The sequence below is a fragment of the Rhinolophus ferrumequinum genome, chromosome 4 (genome assembly GCF_004115265.2).
Source record: "Rhinolophus ferrumequinum isolate MPI-CBG mRhiFer1 chromosome 4, mRhiFer1_v1.p, whole genome shotgun sequence".
NCBI classification, from domain to species: domain Eukaryota; kingdom Metazoa; phylum Chordata; class Mammalia; order Chiroptera; family Rhinolophidae; genus Rhinolophus; species Rhinolophus ferrumequinum.
The window spans coordinates 95,319,084-95,345,236 of NC_046287.1; positions in this window are offsets into that span (position 1 = coordinate 95,319,084).

The window sequence follows — 26,153 nt, forward strand, 5'->3', positions numbered from 1 at the left end:
GTACCACTCAGTGGGTGGCTTAACCATCACAAATGCATATTCTCATAGTTTTGGACGCTAGAAGTCTGAGATCAAGGTGTCAATAGGGTTGGTCCCGTCTGAGGGTGTCCCTCAGGGTCAGTCCCTTCTGAGAGCTATGAGGAAGAATCTATTCCAGGACTCTCTCTTTGGCCTGTAGCTGGCCGTCTTCTCCACATGTCTCTTCACATTGTCTTTTCTGCGTGTGCTCCTATTCCTGTATCCAAACTTGTCCTTTTATAAGGACTCCAGTCACACTGGATTAAGGCTCACGCTAGTGTCCTCATTTTAACTTGATTCCTCTGTAATGACCCTATCTCCAAACAAGGCGACATTCTGAGGTACTGGGAGTTAGGACTCCAACATATCTTTCTGGAGGGGACATATTCAACAATGATAGTTTATAACACAGATTCCTTGTAAAAGTAAAATGGGAGCTTACCTCTGCTTTCCTTATACTCGTGCAAATACAGAACCCCCGAGGCCATGTTCTCTTCTTCATTTCAGCCCAATCTAGTTTATGAAAGGGCTAATCCTGCACTGAGGTAAAGAGTAGCACTTCATTAAATGTACGAGGGTTATAAATTTTAGTCTTTTTGTAGCACATTAATCATTTTTAGAAAATGTTTGAACTCTTGTGCCTTGAACATTATTTTCGTGTCAGTAAAATATAGTTCTAATTAATACATACTATTAAATACAATATCTTTAATTAACATTTTTGCATACCACTGTATGCAGTGGTACAAGGATTAAATGGATACCTTGGACATATAGTTTATTTACTTTTTTTTTGCACATGTATAAATATTTTTGTTCTGAGATACTCAGAATTAAAACTATTGGGTGTAAAGTGAAGTGTATGTGTGTTACTCAGAAGGTGATTGCCAGATTTCTTTCCAAGAAAGTTTTACCAGCTTGGTCTTCTAAGAGCAATGCATGAGTAAATTGTTTTCCCACATCCTCACTGACACTGGATATTATCAGTTTCTTTTTCTAACTTTTGCAAATCTGATGAAAAATATCTTACCTCTTTTAAGATATTTTACCTTACATTCCTGTAATTAAATGGGGCAGAAGGATAGTCCTATTTCATTTATTCTTCATTTCTTTTTCTTCTATTAGCTGCCTGGTTATAACCTTTGCTCATTTTATAATAAGTTTTTAGATATTTTCTTATTTATTTGTAAAAGCTTATTAGATATACATTTGTGAATTATTTTTTAGTTTGTTTATTTTTCATTTTTCTTTCTTACATTCAGCTACTTGTGGAATATATTTTTATGTTTAATATGAGTTAAGATTCAAACCTTCCCCCCCCCACCTGGAGAATTAATTGTCCCCAAACCATATTTTCTTTACTGATTTAATCAGAAACATATAATTTTATGTCCAAACTATCTTTTCTATTGATTTTCTCTCGCTACATAAATGAAACTATATCAATTATTAATGCTGTAAAACGTTTTTGATATTTGATAGGACAAATCCTTACTATTTGTCTTTACCTTATTATATTATCTTGGCTATTTTCCTGCATCTTCTCCTCTAAATAAACTTTAGAACCAGCTTATTGAATTCCATTTGGTTTGACAAGAACTGTGTTCTAGATTAATTTGTCCAAAAGACAGTCCTTTACTCCACTGAATTTCCCTCTCAAAAATCAACTGACCAAAGTGTCAGTTTATTTCTGTAGTCTGATATCATACTGTTTTAATAACTGATTTTATAGTAAGCCTTGAAATCGGTTAGCATAAGACCTCCAACTTTGTACTTTCTTTTTCAAGAATGTTTTGATTCTTCTAGGTTATTTGTATTTCCATGTAAATTTTAGAACCAATTTTTAAAATTGCTTCATAAAACCTTATTAGAATTTTGATAGGGATTGCATGATTCGATCAATCAATCTGGAGAGAATTGATGTTGTAATAATATTGAGTCTTCCAATCCACAAATGTCTTTCTATTAATTTCAGTCTTCTTCAATCACTCTCAGCAAGTTCTGTGGTTTTCAGTTTAAAAATCTTGCAGTTGTTAAATTCATTGATTTTTTTCCCCCTCACAACCCTAAATCTCTTAATGCTGCTATATATGATGCTTTTAAATTTCATTTCTATCTTTTTTGTGTGAATAGTCTATAGAAATCGAATTGATTTTTCAATGGTGGCTCTTGTATCTTGTGATTTTGCTGGATTCACTTACCACTAGCCTTAATATTTCTTTTTCAGGTGCCTTAGGATTTTCTAGGAATATGACTATGTAATCTGTAAATAAAAAGTGTGTGTGAGTATATAATATAAATATTACATATGTTATATATAATATATTCCTTACTTCATTAGCAATAACCTCTAGGGCAATGTTGACTAGAAATGGTGTCTAATGGTGTCTTGTCTTATTCCTGATTTTATGGTAAAATGGTAAAATATTTCACCATTAAATATAATATTAGCTGGAGGATTATTGTAAACATACTTTATGAGATTGAGGATTTTTCCTTCTATTCTTAATTTTCTGATCATTTCTTTTTTGTATCATGAATGGCTGACAAATGTTTTCATGTTTTCTCTATATCTTTTGAGGCAATGCTATAATTTTCCTTTATGTGTTGTTCAGTGAGTGACATTGACGCTTGAATGTTAAACCAATTTTGCCTTCCTGAAATAAATGCTGCTTTAAACACAGCATTTTGACTTTTTAAAAATATTTTATATATTATATTCATTATTAAATATTTTAAACATTATAAATTTTAATGTTTAACATACTTTAAGTATAATTTCATTTCTTAAATATATGTTTTAATTATAGTTACATATTTAAATTATTATATATTTAAAATTTCATTAAATATATCACTTATTTTTATCTTTATTGTTATTTAAAACATATTTCATACATAGTTATAATTTTCTGGATGTGGTCACGTATATTGTTAAGGATTTTGCATCTATGTTCATGAGACAGATTCGTTTATTTCATATATATATATATATACATATATATATATATATATATTTTTTTTTTTTTTTTTTGAAATGTCCTTGGTGCCCTCGTAAGACAGGTAAGAAAATGTTTCTATTTCCTTACAGAGTTTGCATATTATCGGCATTGTTTGTCTCTTGGATGTTCCTTAGAATTTACCAGTAAAGTGTTCCTTAGAAATGACCAGTAATTTACCACTGAAGATGATTTTTAATTATAATTTTAATTTTTTCAATAGATATGGGGGAATTCAGATTTCCTTTTTCTTTTTGTGTCCATTTTGTGTGAGTTGATAAGTTGCGTTTTTCAAGGAACTTTTCCGTTTTATCTAAGTTATTTAAATTATTGACATAAAGTAGTTCATAATATTTTCTTGTTATCATTTCAATGTCTGTCAAATCTTTGGTGAAGTCCACTATTTCATTCCTGATATTGGTAATCTGTGTCTTCCCTCTTCTTTTTTCCCCCTTGATTAATTATGTTAGGTGTTTAACATGGTTATTAATGTTTGTGAAAAACCAATTTTTAGCTTTGTCAATTTTCTCTATTATTTGTTTGTTTACTCACTTTTAGATGTATTGAATTTGGACCATTTTAACTATCTCCAGTTAGGTTTGTAACTGTCTCCCTTCTTTCACCTCTGATTCCCCTTTTCATTATCAACACAGAAATCACGTCAACTTTCATAGTACAAAAGTCATATCATTTCCCTCCCAATTCCTTTTCCTCTGTACCATTACTTTCTGCTCCCACTAGCTTTCTAATTTCCTTCTAGTCACAATGGCTTCCTTGCTGTTCCTCAAACACTTCCAGCATGCTTCTACCTCAAGGCCTTCCATTTACTGTTTCCATCAATTTTTTATTCAAAAATAACTTCTTCTGACAAATTACAGTGGTTCTTCTTTGATGAGAAAAGAGGTATGTACTCAAAAGCTTTAGCAATCATAATAGTGGTGAAATAGTAAATACTTTCCTTTCAAAATTAAGTTGAGACAAAGATGTCTGCTAGTACCACTTTAATATTTTACTAGAAGTTCTATGAAGAGCAGCAAGGCAATGAAAGATATAAAATTTATAAAGATTGAAAGGGAAGAAATAAAACTATCATTAGTCACAAATCACATGACTGTGAAAATAGAAAATTCAAAAAATCTACAGATAAACCATTAAAATTAAAAAAAAATGAATGTACCAAGGTTACTGTATCAATATACATAATTCTTTAAATTTCTATAAATCACTAGAAATAAATTTGAATCTTAATAGCAAAAACTGCAACAAGAATAAATTTAATAACTGTAAGATCTCTAGATCTCTACACAGAAAATTATAAAACATTGAGCTAAATTAAAGAATATCTAAATAGAGGTACATACTATTCTCATGATTAAGAGTCAGAATTATAGAGATGTTTCCAAATTAACCAATAGATTCAGGGCAATATTAGTGAAAATCTCAGTAGGATTTTAAAGTGAATATTATAAGATTATCCCAAAATGTATATTAAAATGTAAAGAATAGCCAAAATAATTATGAAGAAGACCACTACTGAAGGACTTGCATTACCAGATATCAAGGCTTATTATAAAGCTATGGCTATTAAGAGAGCGTAGTAATCATGTAAGGATAAACAAATGAAACAATAAGCCAGAAAATAGTGTTCAGAAATGGATCCACACACTCCGGCATTTGATTTATTGCAAGGATGTCTCTGCAAAGAATGGTCTTTCCAATAAATGCTGGGCTGATTAGATATCCATATAGAAAAAATTATATATAGAATTATATAAAATAAGACCTAGCCGGACAATCAGCTCTAATGTGTCTTTTGGAGAAAAAATTAATATAAGATCCGGTCTTATTTTACTACAATATAAGACTGGATATATAATACAATATAATATAATACAATACAATATAATATAATACCGGGTCTTATATTAATTTTTGCTCCAAAAGATGCATTAGAGCTGATTGTCCAGCTAGGTCTTATTTTTGGGGAAGCAGCATATTGAGTACTGAGATTTTAATAGTTTTCCTTTCTTAAAATGTGCATACTTTTTTTGGCACCCTCTGTAGACAACCATCTATGTGTATAAAATGAAAGAAGATGAAAAATACCAGATGTTGACGAGAATGTAAAGCACTGGAACGCTAGGGACTTCCCATGGGAGTATAATTTGGTACCACTATTTTCGAAACTGTTTAGTCCACTAAAACTGAACATAGGCATAGCCTAGGTCTTGGGAATTCCAATCGTAAGTATTTGTCCAACAGTGCTATATAGATATATACACAGAATTTTGTGTACATGAATGTGAATTGCAGTGTTATTTTTAGCAGTCAAATACTGGAAGCAACCCAAATGTCCATCAACAGTAGAACGGGCAAATTGTGGTATAGTCATACAATGAAATACTTATACAGCAATGAAAATAACACACTTGCTACATGCAACAACATAAGTACACCTCACAAATATAATGGTAAGCAAAAGAAACCAGAAACTAAAGAGCATAGTTTGTATAATTCTAGTTACATTGTTCAAGTACAGGGAAAACTTGTTAATAGTATAGAAATCAGGACCATGGTTAAGTTTGGGGAAAGGGGCCATAGAGAGTAGAAGTGGGCATAAAGGAGATGCTGAAATTGCAATATTTCTTGATCTGGGATAATGAATCTAAGATGCCTTGTCAAGCAAGTAACTCTGTAGGGCAACTAGAGTTCAGTCTGCTATGAAAACTTGAAAAACCTTTGTAAGACACATCTTTCAGTGTTATCTCACCCTGAGAGTTGAGACTGCTGGGATATTTTATTTTACAAGTCAGTTTCTGTCAGTTGTTGGTTGAAGGCTGATCCCAGAATGCCTGGCCTTTCACGTGCCCAGGCAGAGAAGGTGCTAGGGGCAAGCCTTCAGACAAGAGTTTCAGGGGCTGGCAGTGGGGCGTCAGGATGTCTACATTGAGCGGAGAAAGGCTGCTGGGATATGGACTGGATGTGTTAGACATCTCACTTGTTTCATCTGAACTTATTTTCTCAAGCCCCTCCACCCTAACTAGGGTATGTGCTCTAAAACTTTGGTTTTGGGGATCTGGTACATGGAATATATTCAATATATATTTGTTGAATAAACAAATGAAGAACAACCAGGAGTGCCATTTTGGTCTATTCCATGGTATTTAAATTACCTTTCAATATACATAACCAAAAGAGTAAAAAGAGTTAGCCTTTATTTTCTGAATTTATTGACAGCAATGTGCCATGCAGCAAATATGAAAGCTTTTCTCTCAGCTACATAATTCACATCTTTTCCCCTTTGTTGATGTGATTGGCCTCTGCTAGAGGTGAAAAATGAGATGTCTGACAAAAAATATTCTCTAAAGAAGCAGAGAGAGAGAGAGAGAGAGAGAGAGAGAGAAGTCAGTTGCAACCTAGTAACATCAACTCTTTTTGCTGTTTAAAATTTATTTGATTTGTAACTTTTTATAGATTTGTTTTTTTCTGCTTGGTGGACTGTGGTATTTAGAGTGGCATTTCACTCCCAAGTTTTATCGAGAAATAATTGACATGGATCACTCTATAAGTTTAAGGTGAACAGCATGATGGTTTGATTTACATATATTGTGAAATTATTACCACAATAGGTTTAGTTAATAGCCCTTATCTCATACAGATAGGATTAAAAAATTTGTTTTTCTTCTTGTGATGAGAACACTTAGGATCTACTCTTTTAACTTTTCTATATACCATACAACGTTAATTACAGTAATAATGCTATTCATTTCATCCCTAGTACTTATTTATCTTATAAATGGCTTTTTATTTTTAATAACAATAATCATAATGAATGTGACTTTTTTAATACCTTTCAAAGTATTTCATTTTAACCACTTTCAGATTTATTTTTGGATAAGCATTCTATGTTCTTTTTACAGTCTTTAAATACTTTGTTTGTCAAGATAGTATGAAAAATTGTGAATACTGACCTATATTTGACCCTAATACCTTAAATAAGTTAATCTGTTCTAAATGCCACCTTTAACTCTTCAAATGTTCTTTAGCCAAGCCACTCCCTCTTTGAGTCTCCTTCCTTTTGTCAATCATAAGCAGCACATACTCTGTTGGAAAGACCACAGGTGACCTTTTTAATAAATAAAGATCATTAAAATTAAAAGCTTCTGACTTTTTAAGAAACCATCTTCTTTTTCTCCCAGGTTTTGGTCTCTTTTCACTTTGCATTACTCCAAGATACTGCGTTTTCCCGAAAATAAGACCTAGCTGGACAATCAGCTCTAATGCGTCTTTTGGAGCAAAAATTAATATAAGACCTGGTCTTATTTTACTATAACATAAAACCCGGTATAGTATAATGTAATATAATATAATATAATATAATATAATATAATATAATATAATATAATATAATATAATATAATATAATATAATACCGGGTCTTATATTAATTTTTGCTCCAAAAGATGCATTAGAGCTGATTGTCCGGCTAGGTCTTGTTTTCAGGGAAACACGGTATCTGCTCCTTATTGGTCTCTTCTGAACCTGGACTCAATTCTTGTATAGCTTTGATATACAGGGCAATATCGCCCCTTTCCTTAGCCTCAATTTCTATGGTGTGATCACAGTTCTGGGAACTGGCTAAGAAATTGCATTAATGACCATTTAAAATATCAATCTCTTTGTTGGTTACAGCATGAATCCATTTCTTTTTCATTTTATTATCATTGGTTTGCTGACTGAATAAAAACTCTAATTGCAAGTGATAATAGAAATAAGAAAAGGAAATCAGGACTTACTGAAGCAGGTAAGTGGATGGGATAATCTATATGGCATTTCATGCACTTTTTAAAGGCATATGGTACCTGTTTGTGTGATCCAGTCAAGAAAGATTTTTAAATGTTGACTCAGTATCAGGCACTGAATTAATTGCTGGAAATATAAAGCCAAATAAGATATCTTCCTGCCCTCGAGGAACTCGCATCTAACGAAGATTGAAATAAGCTCATGAGTGATTCTATTTCACTTTAGTAAAAGTTATGACAGAGGTATGCAGAGAGTGCTATGGGATCAGAGAGAAAGGAGAAATAAATAAGGTGGGATGGTTAGGAAAGGCCAGATGAGGGATCTAAGACAAAGAGAGCAAGTCTCAGAAGCATGCAAGACTGAAATGATGATTTTATGTCCTAAGATAGGAGTACGACTTTATCCTGAAACACCCTACTGAAATGCTTTATATTTTAGAGAATCCCTTTGGTATCAGAGAAAGATGGATTGAAAGAGGACGAGATGGGAAACAGAGAGACTAGCTGAAAGATCCAGATGAGAATACTAAGAGCTTATACTATGATTATGGTAACTTCAATGGGAAATGAAAAGTCAGCAACAGCAAAATAGATGTCATAGGAAGTAAGCCCAGGATTGAGCTAATGAATTCTAACATACTCCTAGGTTTCTGGTTTGCGCAAGTGGGTTGATAACGGTTCCATTTGCTAAGGTGGGAAATACAATAATTGGTTAGGAATTGGGGGTGGGGTGCTGTGTTCAGTGTTAAACATAATGAATTGGGATTACCTACCTATAAAACAGGTAAATGGGAGAGTTCAGTAGACATTTGAATATAAGACTTGGAGTCCACTAGAGAAATCCTGTCTACAAATATAGGTTTCTGGAGTCATCCACGTATTATGCAATTGTTGAAGCCATGAGTGCTGATGATGTCACCCAGGAGAGTGTGAAAAGTAGGTTAGCAGAGAACCAGGATGGGTCCCAGGGAGTTTCAGGCATAAGCCAGAGAAATGGGAGCCACGCACAGGTCTGCAAAGGAGCAACCGGCGATATGAGAGAAACCTAAGAAATAGTTATAGGGAGGGAAGACGTAATTCTCAGATATCACACAGGTCAACCATATCTGACTTTCAAACAAATCTGTGAACCCAGAGGATTTGGGGTCTCAACTTACAGCATTCAAGTTTGCTGATCAGAGCAAAAGGGAAGGATGGCATGGAAGGAAGGAAGGAAGTAATGGACGAACAATAGCAAATGGAAAAACAGAAACAGCATGTTAAATAAGGATATTATGAAACCAACACAGTTTATACTTGATTATTTGGTAAATAGGATAAAAGCCTAAAATGTTTTTCATCTTAGGACTATAAGGGCTCTCAGGGGCTTTATTGGTCCCTGCCCTTTGACTTTTAAGCAAGTCAAATATTATCAAACTTATTAATCGATGTGTTAACAGGCTCCCACAGTCATTGGTCTGATGCTCAGGGGTGAAAAATACCCCCATCCATCCTTTTACCTTTTCTATCAAAAAAAGAGAACATTGTTTACCAGTAATTGGTGTGGGAATCTGCTATCTTGCTTATTAAATTTCATACATCTTTCTTTTTTTATGCAAATGTTAATTCTGGACTTAGGAGAATTTTGAATGAAAATCATAAGTGACAAGGGTCATAAGTGGATTGCCAGGTATCTCAATTCTAGGCTGTATTAGAGACTAAGTGTTGTTGTATAAAGTAGCTTTTGAGGTTTGTTTGTTTGTTTGTTTTTAATCAACAGGAACCTCTTTTAAAGTTAAATAATAAATAGGATCCAAAATATAAAACAGTATTGCAAATATATTAAACAGTGACATTTGATTAATATAAATGTGTTTTATAACATTTAATTTACAAAATGTATTTTTACATTGTATTTTTTAAAGTCATTTATGAAATTGTTTGTTTAAACACAAACAATTCAAAGTTGGGATTATGTCAGCAGGTTGAAGATGAGTCTGAAACTACTGTCTACCCTGGCTTTGGCTCATTCAGCTTGGAGAAAGTCCATATTCACACAGACAACTGGTTGCAAATGGTACTTGTTGCTTTAAAACAACGTACCTTGCATTATCACAACTCCCACTAGTTTTACAGAGGTGGCCAAAGACGATTTATCCTGAGGGCTGCACAAAAGTGAATTAATTTGGAAGTACAAGATAACAAAGCTGGTTGTTTCCAATATAAAATTTGCTATATAATACATTTTAAAATGCGTGTTGTTTTTATTCCTGATTGAAATATATTAAAAAATAAAATTGACAATACATTTCTGTCAGATCCCTCAAGTACCTAAACTTTTGTGGGAAATGCTTTGATAGTACAAGATCTAATAAACTTTGTTATAAAGCAGTATTTTCTAAAGGAGAAATATTTATAAGACAATTTGATTTTTTATTAAACTTTTTATGTAGAATACTTTTTAGATTTACATTCAAATTGGGAAGCAAATACAGAGAGTTAGTTCCCATATGTCCCACACCCAATTTCCCCTATTACACTATTAACATCTTACAGTAGTATGGTACATACACCACAATTAATGAACCAGTATCAATGCATTATTTATTATTAGCTAACATCCATACTTTATTCAGATATCCTCAGTTTTCCCCTAAGCCCTTTTTCTGTTCCAAGATCCCACCCAGAATACGACAGTACATTTAGTCGTCATGTCCCCTCAGGCTCCTCTTGGCTGTGACGGTTTCTCAGGTTCCATTTTGCGCAATGACCTTGACAGTTCCGAGGTGTCCTGGTCAGGCACTTTTTAGAATGTCTCCCAGTTGGGATCTGTCTGATGTTATCCTCATGATCAGATTGGGCTTATGGTTTTGGGAAGTAAAATCACAGAGGTAAGTGTCCTTCTAATTACATCATACAATTCAGACACCAGTGTGAGTGGTCCCCTGAGGGTATTTTTGTCAGATTTGCCCACTATAAGTTATTCTTTCTCATCCTCCTTCCACACTGTCCTCTTTGGAACAAAGTCACTCTGCACAGCCGTCGCCTCCGGGGTGGGAATGTAGGCTCCTCGTCCTTCAGGGCACAACATCTATGTGAATTATTTGGAATTATTCTGTGGAAGGTATTTCTCTTCTTACCCATGTATTTTATTTAATTATGTATTTATATAAGTGTGAATACATGATACTTATTGTATCTGTTCTGTTAGAATCCAGTACTACTTCATTGATTTTGTGGCTCGAATGGCTTCAGAATTTGCCAGTGGGAACACTTTCTGTTGGTTCGTGTGTCCTCTGACATATATTTAACATTTTATTTTATTTTATTTTATTTTACTTTATTTTATTTACTTTATGTGACATTTTATTTTTAGGACTTCCTTACTTTCTTGAAAGGTAAGCTACTCCAAGCTCATTTTGTATATTTCCTGCTCCATTGTTAGAATCGGCCATTTTTCCAAAGATGCCCTGGTTGCTTTTGGTGGAGAATGGTATGAGAAACCACAGTATGGGTGCTAAGTGGGTTCATTGCTCCCAGGATATCATTGCTTCTACGCTCTCTCTGCTGACAGAGCAACGAAATATATTTGTTTATTCCATATGCATATACACGAATACATAAGTATGTCTGTATGTAACCATCTGCATCTATATTAAGTTAAATATGTGTTTATACTGATGTTGCTAACTCTAACACTTTCCCAAATGGGTCAGTCTAGTCCTCTCCTTGCTTATCAATCTCATCTCCCACTATGACAGGGAGAAACCTGACTTCTTCCATCTACCATCTATTGAATTTTTCATATCTAGTAAACCTGTATAGGGGTTTCAGAACTGTTTAACCCATATGCAAAGGTGAGACAATAAAGATAGAGGACTTTCCACCATGTAAGTGCGTGGTGGAAAGTTCACAAACGTAATTGTCGGACCTCATACTTATGGGCAGCCACTTTATCAACCCAAGTACAGTGCTTATGTGCATATGTGCAGTTCTTTTTGCCTTTAGTCTTAGAAACTCCACTCACTTCCAAAGTGACTTAGGTTAGCCTCATCTTCCCCACCCCTCAGTGGCCTTGTTTCATACACTTGTAATACAGTGTGACAATTTTGTCACACTCTCTAGTCTATCCTGGGATTTCCACGCCTCTTAAACGACTTTTTAAATTTTGCATACCTTAAAGTTTACTTTTTTGCAGTAAAATTCTATGGGTTTTAACAAATACATAGTGTCAAGTATCCACCATTACAGTATCATACAGGATTGTTTCACTTCCCTAAAAGAAGCTTTGTGCTTCACGTAGTCAACCCTCCCCTCTCTCCTATGGAGCTCTAGGCAAACACTGGACTGTTTACCATCTCAATACTTGAGCCTTTTCCAGGTGGTCATATCACTGGAGTCACACATTTAGCTTTTCAGACTAACTTCTTGCACTGTACAATATTCATTTAGGATCCATCCATGCCTTTCATGGCTTGGGAGCTCATTCTTCTGTACTGTTGAATAGTTTCTGCTGTATGGATGCCCTGCAGTTTTACAATTCACCTTTGAAGGACACCTTGGTTATGTTCAGTTTGCAGTGATTATGAATAAAGCTGGACGTCATAAAAATGGCGGTGTGAGGTGAGCCTCTTGAAATCTCCCCTGGAATTTACAACAAATTGAACAACTATAACTCCACAAAGGACTCCCTGTGTAACAGACAGGCAAGACAAAGAGGCTCACTACTGAAATCATCTAAAGGTGGGCAAATTGCACAAGCGGTGGAGGAGGGAAGAGAGAAGTGCGGAGAAGGGGCTGCGCGGGTGCAGGACGCAGACCTAGCTCTGTGCTCCAAGCTCACTGCATCCTGGAACTATCACAGCTGCAGGAGAGGGAAGAACTTGGACTGCTAGGGCTCCGCTTATGGCCCATAGGGCTGCGGGGGCAACATATAATACAGCTGAACCCAATGCTCACGGTAGAGACATTGGAGCAAAGACTGAGGGAAGAAGGCTGAAAATGGAGGTTTAAGTCCCCACTGCCACAGAGAATGGAAGACTTAGGCACTGAGACTAGCCTCCCCTTCCCTACCCTCCCAGAGCTCAACTGCCCCCACCTTCCCAGTGCTAGAAGCAGAACAGTAGCAGTGTCAGATCAAAAGAACAGAATATTTGCAGTTCTGAGAACTATGGTCCGCAGATACAGACTCACAGCCCAACTAGTTCTGGCAAAGGGGAGGAAGCTGTGGAAGGAAAACTGGCCATTGCTATGGGCCACCTCTCACAACCCACCCTGCCCCTCTCCCCACCTATCTCGGTGGATCCCTGTAGGAGTAAACAGAGCTGCTGAAACACACAGGCTCTGAATCTGGTGCAGGAAGAGTTTTGGAAATTCAGAAGCTCTCTGCATCCCCTCACGGAGGCAGCACCCAATGACCCATGTGAACTGTTCACAGAGGAGAAGCACACCTTCCAGGGAATCTCCCCATTGTGTGAGAAGCCGGAATAGTGCAGAGAAAACATAACACTACAGTGTGAGAGAGAAAAAAGGCTGCAGTCGGAGAGAAAACAAAACATTCTACCAACATGTACTGGAAAACAAAAGAAAGACCTCTTCCTATCAACTTGTTGCAGAAGCCACTCCTGTAGATGTCTACAAAGAGAAATAATAAGTCATTAATTGCCATGAATAACCAAGGCAACAAGACAGCTCAGAAAGAAAATGAAAAGTCTCCAGAAAATGAACTTAAAGATATGGAAATATGTGACTTAAATGACAGAGAATTCAAGATTGCAGTTCTGAAAAAAATCAACGAGATGCAAGAAAACACAGACAGGCAGTTTAATGAATTCAGAAACACAATCAAAAAACAAAATGAACATTTTACCAAAGAGACTGAAATTTTGAAAAAGAACCAAATAGAATTTCTGGAGATTAAGAACTCAAAAGAAGAAATCAAGAATGAAATAGACAGCTTAGGTAATAGAGTTGATCAGATGGAGGAAAGAATCAGTGACATTGAAGATAGAAATTCAAAAATGACACGGATGGAAGAAGAAAAAGACTTGAGACTTAAAAGAAATGAAAGAACTCTACAAGAACTTTCTAACTCCATCAGAAAGAGCAATATAAGAATAATGGGCATACCAGAAGGAGAAGAAAGAGAGAAGGGAACAGAGAATATATTCAAACAAATTGTTGATGAGAACTTCCCAAACTTGGGGAAATAACTGGACCCTCAAATCCAAGAAGCAAATAGAACACCTAATTACCTCCACCCCAACAGGCCTTCTCCAAGGCACATTGTATTGAAGCTATCAAAAATCAACGACAAAGAAAGAATCCTCAAGGCAGCCAGGGAAAAGAAGAGGGTAACCTACAACGGAAAGCCCATTAGAATATCATCAGATTTTTCAGCAGAAATTCTACAAGACAGGAGGGAGTGGAACCAAATATTCAAATTATTGAAAGAGAGAAATTATAATTTGCCAAGAATAATATATCCAGCAAAGATATCCTTTAGATATGAAGGAGGAATAAAGACCTTTCCAGACATACAGAAGATGAGGGAATTTTCTAATACATGACCTGCACTACAAGAAATACTGAAGGAGGCTATTCGACCACAATCAACAGGGATAATTTGTGGCAACCAAAACATAAAAGGGGGTAGAGTAAAGGCCTGAACCAGAATATGGGGATGGAGAAAGTAAGCATGCTGAAGAAAATGGAATACTCTAAATATGAAACTGTCTTTTACATATACTTAATGGTAACAACTCAAAAAAATGCAGAATTGAAATATATACTGTAATAAAAAAGCAGAGGGGGAAATCATAGAATACCAACACACAGAAGTAATAGACAACAACAAAAAAGCAAAGAAATAATGGAGACACAGTATTACCAGAAAACTAAAGATAGAATGATAGGAAATCCTCCCATATCAATAATCACCCTAAATGTAAATGGACTGAACTCACCAATAAAAAGTCACAGTGTAGCAGATTGGATAAAAAAAAAAAAAAAAAAAACTGAATCCAACCATATGCTGCCTCCAAGAGACACATCTCAGCTACAAGGACAAACTAAAAGTGAAAGGGTGGAAATTGACACTCGAAGCAAATGGTATCCAGAGAAAACCAGGTATAGTAACCAGACTATAACCATACTATAACAGTAACCATACTGTTATCAGATGAAACAGACTTTAGGATAAAAAGCTAACAAGAGACAAAAATGGGCATTAAATAATGATAAAGGGGACTATACAACAAGAAGACATAACAGTCATCAATATTTATGCCACCAATCAGGGAGCACTGAAACATACCAAACTACTAACAGAACTAAAGGGAAAAATTGACCAAAACACAGTTTCATAAGGGACCTAAATACATCTTTGACAGCTATGGATAGATCATCCGAACAGAAAATAAATAATGAAATAGCAGCCCTAAATGACACATTAGATGAAATGGACATAATTGACATTTATAGAGTACTTCATCCTAAAACAACAGACTATACATTTTTTTTTTCTAGTGTACATGGAACATTCTCAAGGATAGACCATATATTGGGACATAAAACTAGCCTCAGCAAATTTAAGAAGATTGAAATTATACCAAGCACATTCTCTGATCATAAGGTTTCGAAATTGGATATCAACTGCAAAAAAAAGGCAGGAAAAACCAAAAATACACGGAAATTAAACAACATACTTTGAAAGAACGACCGGGTCAAAGAAGAAATAAGAGGAGAGATCGAAAGATACATAGAAACAAACGAGAAAGAAAATATATCCTACCAAAATTTTGGGGATGCAGTGAAAGCGGTTTTAAGGGGGAAATTTATATCATTACAGGCCTATCTCAAGAAACAAGAAAAATCCCAAATATATAACCTCACGTTACCCCTTAAAGGACTAGAAAAAGAACAAATGAAACTCATGGTCAGCAGAAAAAAGGAAATAATAAAAAATCAGAGCAGAACTAAATGAAATAGAGAACAAAAAGACAATAGAAAAAATTAATGTGACAAAGAGCTGGTTCTCTGAAAAGATTAGTAAAATTGACAAACCCTTGGCTAGACTCACTAAGATGGAAAGAAAAAAGACACTAATAAACAAAATCAGAAATGAATGAGGGGAAGTTATAATGGATGCCACAGAAATACAAAGGTTCATCCAAGAATACTATGAAGGACTATATGCCACCAATATCAATAACCTAGAAGAAATGGACAAGTTCTTAGAAATAGATAGCCTTCCTAGGCTGAATCATGAAGAATTGGAAAACCTAAATAGTCTGATGACCAATAAAGAAATTCAATCAGTCATCCAAAACCTTCCCAAAAGCAAAAGTCCGAGACCAGATGGCTTCACCAGTGAATTCTACCAAACCTTCAAAGAAGATCTAATACCAATCCTACTCAAACTCTTTCAAAAAACTGAAGAAGAGACAATACTCCCTAAGTCATTTTATGAGGCCAACATTACCCTGATACCAAAACCTGGTAAGGATAACACAAAAAAAGAAAACTACAGACAAATATCTCTGATGAATACTGATGCAAAAATCCTAAACAAAATTCTAGCAAATCGAAGGCAATAATACATTAAAAAGATCATTCATCACAATCAAGTGGATTTCATCCCTGGGGCACAAGGATGGTTCAACTTATGCAAATCCATCAATGTGATACAGCACATAAACAAAATAAAGGACAAAAATCATATGATTATATCAATTGATGCAGAAAAAGCATTTGACAAGATACAACATCCATTTATGATTAAAACACTTAGTAAAATAGGTACAGAAGGAAAATACCTTAACATAATAAAGGCCATACATGACAAACCCTCAGCTAATCTCATAATTAATGGTGAAAAACTGAAGCCCTTTGCTCTACGTTCAGGAACACGACAGGGCTGTCCCCTATCACCTCTGCTTTTCTACATAGTGTTGGAAGTCCTCGTCAGAGCAATCAGGCAAGAGAAAGAAATAAAAGGCATCCAAATAGGGAATGAAGAAGTTAAATTGTCACTCTTTGCAGATGACATAATGGTATATATAGAAAACCTTACAGACTCCACCAAAAAACTATTAGAAACAATAAACAAATACAATGAAGTTGCTGGCTACAAAATCAACGTACAAAAGTCCATTGCATTCCTATATACTAGTAATGGAATCTCAGAAAAAGAAAAAAAAATTCCTTTTGTAATTGCAACAAAAAGAATAAAATACCTAGGAATAAACTTAATCAAGAATGTGAAAGACCTATATGCTGAAAACTATAAGATATTTTTTAAAGAATTTGAAGAAGACACAAAGAAATGGAAGGACATTCTGTGCTCATGGATTGGAAGAACCAACATAGTTAAAATGGCCATATTACCCAAAGCAATATACAGATTTAATGCAATCCCCATCAAACTCCCAATGACATTTTTCAAAGAAATAGAACAAAAAATCATCAGATTTGTATGGAACCACAAAAGACCCCAAATAGCCAAAGCAATCCTAAGAAAAAAGAACAATGCTGGAGGTATCACACTCCCTGACTTTAGCTTGTACTTAAGGGCAACGATAAACAAAACAGCATGGTACTGGCAGAAAAACAGACACACAGACCAATGGAATAGAATTGAGAACCCAAAAATAAACCCACAGAAATATGGACAGATAATTTTTGACAAAGAAGTCAAAAACATACAATGGAGGAAAGACAGCCTCTTCAATAAATGGTGCTGGGAGAATTGGAAAGCCACGTGCAAAAGAATGAAACTGGACCGCTGTCTGTCACCATGTACCAAAATGAATTCAAAATGGATCAAAGACTTAAGTATAAGACCTGAAACAATAAACTTCATAGAAGAAAACATAGATACTAAATTTATGCACCTTGGGTTCAAAGAGCATTTTATGTATTTGACTCCAAAGGCAAAGGAAGTAAAAGCTAAAAATAAATGAATGGGACTATATCAAACTTAAAAGCTTCTGCACAGCAAAAGAAACCACCGACAAAATAAAGAGGCAACCAACTGAATGGGAGAAGATTTTTGCAAACAGTGCCTCCGATAGGAGGCTAATATCCAAAATATACAAGGAACACATGAAACTCAACAACAAAAAAACAAACAACCCAATTGAAAAATGGGCAGAGGACCTGAAGAGACATTTCTCCAAAGAGGACATACAAATGGCCAATAGACATATGAAAAAATGCTCAACATCACTAATCATCAGAGAAATGCAAACTAAAACTACAATGAGATACCACCTTACCCCAGTTGGAATGGTTATCATCAACAAGCAAATGTTGGAGAGGCAGTGGAGGAAAAGGAACTCACATACTCTGTTGGTGGAAATGCAGATTGGTGTAGCTGCTATGGAAGGCAGTATGGAGATTCCTCATAAATTACGAATAGAATTACCATATGACCCAGCAATCCCTCTCCTGGGTATCTACCAAAAAACTCTGAAAACATTTATCCGTAAAGACAAGTGTGCTCCAATGTTCATTGCAGCTTTATTTACGGTGGCCAAGATGTGGAAACAATCAAAATGTCCTTCAATAGATGAATGGATAAAGAAGTTGTGGTATATATACACAATGGAATACTGTTCGGCAGTAAGAAAAGATGAAATAGTGCCATTTGTGACAACATGGATGGATCTCGAGAGTATGATGCTAAGCGAAATAAGGCAGACAGAAAAAGTAGAGAACCATATGATTTCACTGATATGTGGTATATAAACCGAAAACAACAAAACAAGACAAACAAATGAGAAGCAAAAATTCATAGACAGAGACAATAGTTTAGTTGTTACCAGAGGGCAAGGGGGAAGAGGGGTGGTAGATGAGGGTAAGGGGGATCAAATATATGGTGATGGGAGGAGAACTGACTCTGGGTGGTGAACACACAATGTGATTTGTAGATGATGTATTAAAGAACTGTATACCTGAAATCTATATAATTTTACTAACAATTGTCACCCAATAAACTTTAATTTAAAAAAATGAATAAAGCTGCTATAAACATTTGCGTGCAGTTTTTTAAGTTTTCAAATCAGTTGAGTAAATACAAAGAAGCGTGATTGCTAGATAGCATGATAAGACTATGTTTAGCTTTGTAAGAAACTGTCCAACTGCCTTCCAAAGGGGCCGCACCATTTTGCATTCCCACAAGCAATGAGTGAGAGTTCCAGCTGCTCTACATCCTTGCCAATAATTAGTATTGCCAGTTTTTTGGATGTTAGCCATTCTAATAGGTATATAGTGGTTATCTCATTATTTAATTTTCAATCTCCTAATGATAAATGAATATGAGCAGTTTTTCCTATGTTTACTTGGCATCTGTATATCTTTTCTGGTGCAGTGTCCAGATCTTTTGCCCAGTTTTAAATTGGTCGGTGCCCTTTTCACTTTAAAATCCATCTTCCTGATTAAAGCTTTGGTATAGTTTTCTGCCAAATGACAGTACACAATGTTTCTTCATTCTTATAATTTGGGGAATTGTGCTCAAGTCTATTTGACGTGGTCATTACTCTTATTATTTTGTGAGCTTAGCAAATACAGTCAGCTAAGAATCATTTATTTGGGACAAAACTTATGATTCAGGGACTTATGATTCATCCTGGAGAAAGGGTAGAGGTGAGAGAAGGGAATACAGTTGCTTTTAGCAGTAGGGGAGCAGTAGTTTGGGCCCCAAGCCCTGCAAGATGTGACTGCTCGTGAGAAAGTAGTAAGCCTCTAGAGACCCAGGGCAGTGTCCCCACACAATTTAAGTTAAGCTGCAGAAGAGCAGGTGGGAAACATTGTTCTTTTTTGTACAACAATTTGCCCTAAGTAATATAAATAAAAAAGAAAAGAAAACAAGCATAGTGTGTGTTTACTTACTTTCTGGCACGTTAGCATGGTTTCCCTTGAATCAAGAGTTTGAAGCCAACTTTGTTGACAGGTAATTCCTACAGCCAAGGTGCAAACTCACCAGACCTTGAAAAAAGATCAGTTTTGCTCCACAGAGGTTTCCAACCCCTGCCTCTTAGCCAGGACGTGTGTGACCCATTGCTGCTAACAAACCCGTATCTCTGCCCTCAGACCACACAGTGTGGGGCAGAAGTAAATATAGATCTCAAATTCCAGGATGCCCACAGGTGCCTTTGTGAGTCTTCCACTGGGACACGACCTTTAAAAAAAAGTCAGCAAATGGTTTTTCAGGCCACTGGATGTTATGCCCACGGTGATGCACAGCCTTCATTGTCTCCTTGTAGGATCTCCCATTGAGCTACCTAAGTGCCGTCCCGGCCTCACTCCTTTCTGGGAATACTGTACGCCCCTCTCCCCCCAGTCCTCCCCAGCTGTGGTTAGAAAAGTGGAGAAGACAGCTATAGTCAGCGGCTTCAATGAAGGCAGACCCCACATCATCTCCTTGACACACTGTGCTGGTTTTAACTGCTGACCTTTATTCATGTACTGTTCCCTCTGCTGGGAATGCTCTCTGGGGCCTGTCCAAATGCTGCCCATTCTGGAAGAATCTGACCAAATCTCTCCTCTTTAAATATGTCCTTTTTGGTTCCCAGTTCCATAGAGTTCTCCAATTTTCTAAGCTCTCATATCACTTGCAGTTTAATCGTTACTATAGTCTATGACACACACACACACACACACACACACACACACACACACTCGGCAACTTTTCTTCTATGTTATTCTTGCTCTGTTAGAGAGAGCAAGGAGCTTGTGACCCTTTCAGGGAAAAAGGAAATAATAGGTGCTATTTTCTATATAATCCCCCAAAGTTGAGATGGATTTTACTCATAATAGATGCTCAATGAATAATGTTAAGTGAATTTATTCACAATATCCAGGCTAGAAATAATTGTTCTCTTTCTTCTGGCCTTCTGCAATGTAGGTCCCATTAAGCCTCTTCAACATTTTTCTATTTCGTTCATTCTTTCAGTACAAATGTATCAAGTACTTGATACTGTAGTGTCCTGTTATAGATGCTAGAGATAAATGATATATAACAAATGGTTTTTGCCCTTCAGGAGTTCACAATGTAGACTTACTGGACCAAAATTTGACACTGGGTACAATTAATATTGCCAGAATACTAATTTTATCACAGTGTTGTAAGTACAGAGTCTCCTTTGAGGAATCAATTTGTGACTAGATTATTTTTTCAAATATAGGGTAGACAGAAATGGAAAGTTTTCATTCCCATCCTCCAAAAATGAAAACACTGAGTAAAATATAACAAAAAAATGTATAGCCAAACTTTATAGGGAGAAAAGAAAATCTTCAGGTGCTAAGAGTGAAAAAGGAACTTGAATCTAGGAGAGCTAGAGTTGAAACTAATGTCTTTCCTTAACGGTGAGAGCTGGATATACATTTTAGACAGTTGGGTTTCAATGCCCTCATGGGGCTGGAAGTGAAGGCTACGGGCTCGGAACTAGATGAGGAGACGCAGTGGGACTCCGTGCATAAACATGGAACCTCAGGAAGGACCGTCCTGTGCGTAAATAAAGATTTGAAAATTTTCACACCATTTTGAAGATTTGGGGGAAAAAAACACCTACAAAACAGAGTTCATAAAACAAACTGTGTTATGAAGTTAATTCTAATGCAGTTAATTACATCAAAATTTTAAATGTTTCTGTGATAGACTATATGATTTCCAATGCCTGAAATATTTGCTATCTGGCTGTTGACAGAAAAGTTTGCTGACTCTGTAGAAAAACTGAAAATAAATGTTTCAATGTGAACAGATTTCAAAAGTAATGCTGAATGAAAATTATAAGTTGCAGACCGTTGCACACCACATATACCATTCCTATTAAATTGTAAAACAAGCAGAACAGTAGTATAAGTTGGTTGTAGTTAGATTGTGGGCAATCATTTTATAAAAATTCAAAGGTAAAATGTGTTCATCCAATTCATGATGGTGATTCAAATACTGAGAAAGAGTAGGAAAAAGGACCGAGCAAAGCACAAAGAGGGGTTCAGCTGTACGTGAAGGTTTTTCCACATTTATATGAAATATAAAAAAATATATAAGCCTTCGTCAATTTCATGTACTTGGAACCTTGCTATTTGTTATATATTCTCATTTCTATTCTGTATTTCATTGTTGTATAATACATAAAAGGGAAAGATCATCACACTAGGTCCCAGAAAGCAGAGGTTCTACCTGACATCTGTCAATACACAGCTCATATTCCCCTGGCCCTCCTCATGTTAGGTGAACATCAGGCGACTTCCAACTACTAGGACTGACATCTCTTTGCCTAAGGGCTTTCCCTGGCTTCCTGTGAGGCCAGTGAACCCACGTGTGTTGCAGGCTGAGGTGTCAAGAATTAACCTCCCCTCCCTTCAAACAGCCTTCCTTCATGCTTCCTTCATTTATGGAGGTGTTCTCTATGCACACAACAGGACCGACCCTCAGGTGAGATTACTGTGCGGTGTGTGTACTCCACTGTTTCCCAAGTTTCCAGTGGCATTAAGTCAGTTGCACACAATTTTTTGGATATCAGGCCCTTTACTGCCTCTTTTCCCTATCCCCCTGGCATTTCCTGGAATTATCTTCCAAATAAACTATTGCACCCCAAACTCTTGTCTCAGGATTCAGTTCTAGGGGAGTTCAAACTAAGCCATTTACACTCACAAAGTAATCTCAAATGTATTTTCTACAGTTGTTATATCTTTGTGAGGTACCCTGGACAGGGCATTTTTTCTATTGTATAGGGGAGGAAACTGAGGCCCAGGGAAACTAACCTCCCACCGCCACCACCACCAATAACAACAACCAGAGTCCCTTGACTAGTACCAGAATATAGTCTTAGGCATAAGTCTTCTGACTTCAAATTTGAACCTTTCTATTGAGATGTACGACTTGAGAACATCATTCTTGGGCCTCCGTTTCTACTGTGTAATGGAATTTGTATTATGAGAACTTGACTCTGTAATATACAGTGCACTTTGATTTTATGCAATTCCCTGGAAATGGTCCCTCACATGCTGTGATGGGGCTTTGTCCCACGCACTTCACAGAGGATCCTGGGATTTTCCTGAGTGCCAGTTGGTGAAAATGCTTATTTGGATTACTCTTTGGAAGTTACTAACAAGGGCCGAGAGCCTCCCAGTCTCTGCAGGAGAATGGCAGGTGAAACAGACTTTCTTACAGCAGGTTGTTTCTCAGAGTTTTAAAGGTTCACCTTCAGAATGGTGGTGTGTCGAGCTGCATGAATTAATTGCTTCAGCATTGTGATGCTGCAGCTTGTTAAAAATTCTCACTCCATATTGATTCTCCATGGCTTTTCAAAAAGGAAGGACACTTTTAATACATCACATGAGGAATCTGCGATACGATATCATCAGGAGTTGAAGGCAATCAAAGTCCAAATTTCAAATCCCATTGCTGCAAAATGTTTACTTGTCAGATCTCATTTGTTGACAGTGTTCAAATGTGTGTAATTTCTTGCACGGCAGACTTTGAGAATGTGAAGTCATGGCAGGAATGAAGAAAAGGAGTTCGGTGGGTGAACTTCGAGCCTGAGTGTGCCAGATTGACTTGGAAAAGTCAACACAATGTTGCCATTAGTATTCAGATGAAATTTCAGGTCCTATGAAGTAGCTGCCACATGCAGCTCAATTTGTCAAGATAAAATTTCAGCGCCTTGTTTTGTGTCTCTTCTCCTTAATAACCAGAACTTCCAAGACAGCGTGAGAGGCCATTTCAAGGGTATGGATGACAATCGTCTTTCCTGAGAGGGTTGTATCAAATATAGTGGCAAAATGCTTAGTCAAGCGCTTTATAATTTACAAAGTATCTTCTCTTAATTTTGCTTGCTTGGTCCTCAAAATAATTCTATGAATTTGAGAACACTTTTGACAGTGTTGGATGTTAATCCTTCTATTGATTATTAAGTACCTGATGCATAGAAAGCACGTAGAAAAACCTTTCATTGTGACTGAAGAAAAAGCAATCTAAGCTTTGAACCAATTGTGCCTGTCCTACATTCTGTGAACTTATATGATCCTTTAGCTAAGTTAACATCTGGCACATATCCTTGGCCATATTTGAAAAGATTAATTACCTAATGAACCGAGGCTGGCTTTATAGGGGTAAGACATTGAACCTTACCCACTGGTTAGGATCCTTACCAACTCTTGGAGTGTGGTAATCATTGTTATCCATTTGTCCTATCATTTAAAAGTTTTATGTCCATCATCATTACCCGAGGGCAGGATTTCTCAAAGTGTGTTCCAAAAAGCTGGATGTCAATAGATATGACTTGTTAAATTCAAACCTAAAGGGCAGAATTGTGCTTTGTGGTCATATAAGTTTGAGAACTCCTTGTTTCAACAAGTTTTAGAATTGCTTGTTTAAACCAATTCATTTCTTAATATTAGAACACTGCAGAGCATTTAATATGCTAATATACATTATACTCTTCAAAGGGGGTTATAAATAGTCCTGTGTTTGAAACTAATTTGCTCGTTACATTACTGTTCATGGATCACCTCAAGAGACCGGCACGCTGCAGCATATTGTATTGAAACAGTGCCAATGTGTTGAAGGGAATGAAATTTCATTTTCTTCTCTTGAATCAGCCTCATTATCATGCCAATAAAATTGGTGATTTTAGTTTATTCCTAATGTCTTTTTTTTTTCCTACAAAAGTTTCCTGGAAAAAAAAATGAATTTCACATTGGTTTGTCAGGAAACAAACGTCCTGTGATTGTGCTGCTACAGAAATTTGTGTTGATTCTGCAGGGTTACAAATTACCCAAAAGCAAGACTGAGAACTCTCAGAGTGGTCATTTCTGAATGTAATATTTTTCATTGAGTGCATTAAGTCCCTCAACTACCTTGCCTTTAATAAAAGCATAGTATCTACCTATCAGATATTTTACTCTCTGTCAAAAAACTGTGTATAGAAGTAAAATATATATATATATATATATATATATATATATATATATATATATATGTATTTGTGAGAAAATGGCAGATCACAGCTAAAGAAGAGAAAGTGACAATATTATTTTTATTACATGGTGACATAGGTAATCATAAGCAGTTATTGAATATATGACAAATACGGACCAGGAGATGAGCTAAATGTGGGAATGCAGAAAGAGACCTTCCTGGTTCTGATTCATAGAGCTTATTGTTTTCTGAAAAAGACACAAGTTAAACTGATCATTACAGGTGAGATCGGTGTTTTGAAGGAGAAGTAGACGGTTTTGTGGATGTAATTATCAGGTGGACCTAATGAGTTAGAGAAGGATTTTCTCAGGAAATAATATCCAAACGGGGTTCTGAAGCCTGAGCTACAGGGAAAACAGAAGTCAGCACATCCTAAGCAAAGTGGAAAAATATATGTAAAATTTCACATGGTAGAAGAGAGAAGTCAGGTCAATGTCAGGCCACTCCTAGGAGGCCCTCAGAGGGTTTGACAGCTTCTTCATCCCTCCTGATATGCCTGTGAGAGATACTTATTATCCATTCAACTGTTTATCACAGACCTACTGTGTCCATGATTCCATAGAGGATACAAAAATTATGGTTTATAATTCAAAGTAATTTATAGTCTCGTAGAAACTATGAATGAATGAAAAAAAAATGAGGCCAAGACAAATAAATATGCAATTCCATTAAACAGCATCCAGATTAGATGAAACTGGGTCAATCCACTCAGTGTGTCAAATGGAAGCCGTAGGCCACGAGGAAGGTATGCAGGGCTCTATAGATGGAGCTCAGGTAAAATGCAGACTCTAGGATATTTAAAAAACAGATTGGGTAGAAGCTGAAGCAAAGCTGATATTTTAATGCCGAAGGCAACTTCTATCTGATAATAGGTGGTGATTCCAATACGTCTTTTGAGGACACACTTCCCTTGTTCACGCTATTAAATTAATTAAATAAGGAAGCCATTATTAGACTGAGGAGGCTCTCCTACCATGACAGTCTACATAAGCAAAGCAAATCTCCTCCTGTAAATGCCTCAAGGTTATGAAATGGAAATGCTAAGAACAACCATCACCAACAGCCTACTCGGCTTTAAGCGAGAGCCAATAAAATAACTTCCTTTCTTTGCTTCCACAACTTTTCTGTATGAATCTCCTCCTTGGCTCCCATCAGTGGAGCACTTCTAACCACTTCCACTTTGGTGCTGCCCAATTGGAATTGATTTTTACTCAAATAAACTCCTAAAAATTTTATTATACCTCAGTTTACCTTTTAGCAAGGCAACCCCCTTCATTGGTCGTGTATTGGCAATGATAATAATGTATTGACATCTTATCTAATTCTCATAACCGCCCCATGGGGAACATACTATAATTACCATTAAGC